We start from the raw sequence: 838 nt of genomic DNA on the forward strand, positions 1-838 counted from the left end.
GGTATCACCCAGGTAAAGAGCCCATGAAAGCCATTCACCACATTCCAACATAAGAAAAATAATGACAGAAATAGCCACCAGATGGTACACAATTTCCCCATTATTTGGGGGAAAAATAGGGTAGCCCCGAATAGGTTTTGTCCCCTAGTAATATATAAATTGAATCCATTGGTAGAATTGTTAAAATACATGATGGCTGAGATGATGGCCGTTGCCACTGTAGAAGTGAAGAAACGCGTATACGGAACCCGTGGTGTGTTACAATAAAAAAAAATATTCCCCCCCTCATTTTAATGTATTTTGCTGTTAATAAAGCAACAAATTGTAACAGTGTTAAGTGATAAATTGTTTTCATGTACATAATTTAATGGTGAATAATGATTTAATCGTGTGTATTGGTGAAATGTTGAGGAGTTGAATTGGAAAAAGGGGGAAAAAAAAAAAAGGCACCAACTTGGGGCAACAACACACACGGCTGGCTGAAACGCGCGTTTAGCTGATGGTATTGATGTGATATTGTTTGTTATTTGTCGGTGGCAATTGTTGTTTCTATTGTTTACTGTGCTCATCAGATTGTGGGGGCGTTTGGGTGGGGGTGATTTTGTGTAATTGATTTGGGGGGGGAGGTTTTAACCCTCGGAGGGAACATTTACCTTTTGTTTACGCCTTGTCACTGGCGCTTTTGTTGTGTACAGCGCGGGGCACATCTCGCAGCGCGCGATGCATTCAGGACATAACCAGGAGATGAAGATTATTGTTTATTGCTGGATTGCTTGCGCTTTTCTGGGGGTGCGGGTGGGATTAATTATTCAGGGGGTTTTTGGGGGTTACGGCGGGG

At 42.0% G+C, this 838-nt stretch overlaps 1 protein-coding gene across 1 annotated transcript in view; it reads left to right on the plus strand.

Annotated features, from left to right (window-relative positions):
* Positions 1-240: 240 nt before the first annotated feature.
* The window catches only part of LOC107035512, a 17,521-nt gene continuing 16,923 nt past the window's right edge, over positions 241-838 (plus strand). Inside the window, exon 1 of the mRNA XM_015252962.1 lies at positions 241-502. The gene's annotated coding sequence lies outside the window, so the exon portion shown is untranslated. The remainder of the gene's footprint in view (positions 503-838) is intronic.

This window comes from Diachasma alloeum, unplaced genomic scaffold, assembly GCF_001412515.2.
Source record: "Diachasma alloeum isolate Michigan unplaced genomic scaffold, Dall2.0 Dall_scaffold_00198, whole genome shotgun sequence".
Taxonomy (NCBI): Eukaryota; Metazoa; Arthropoda; class Insecta; order Hymenoptera; family Braconidae; genus Diachasma; species Diachasma alloeum.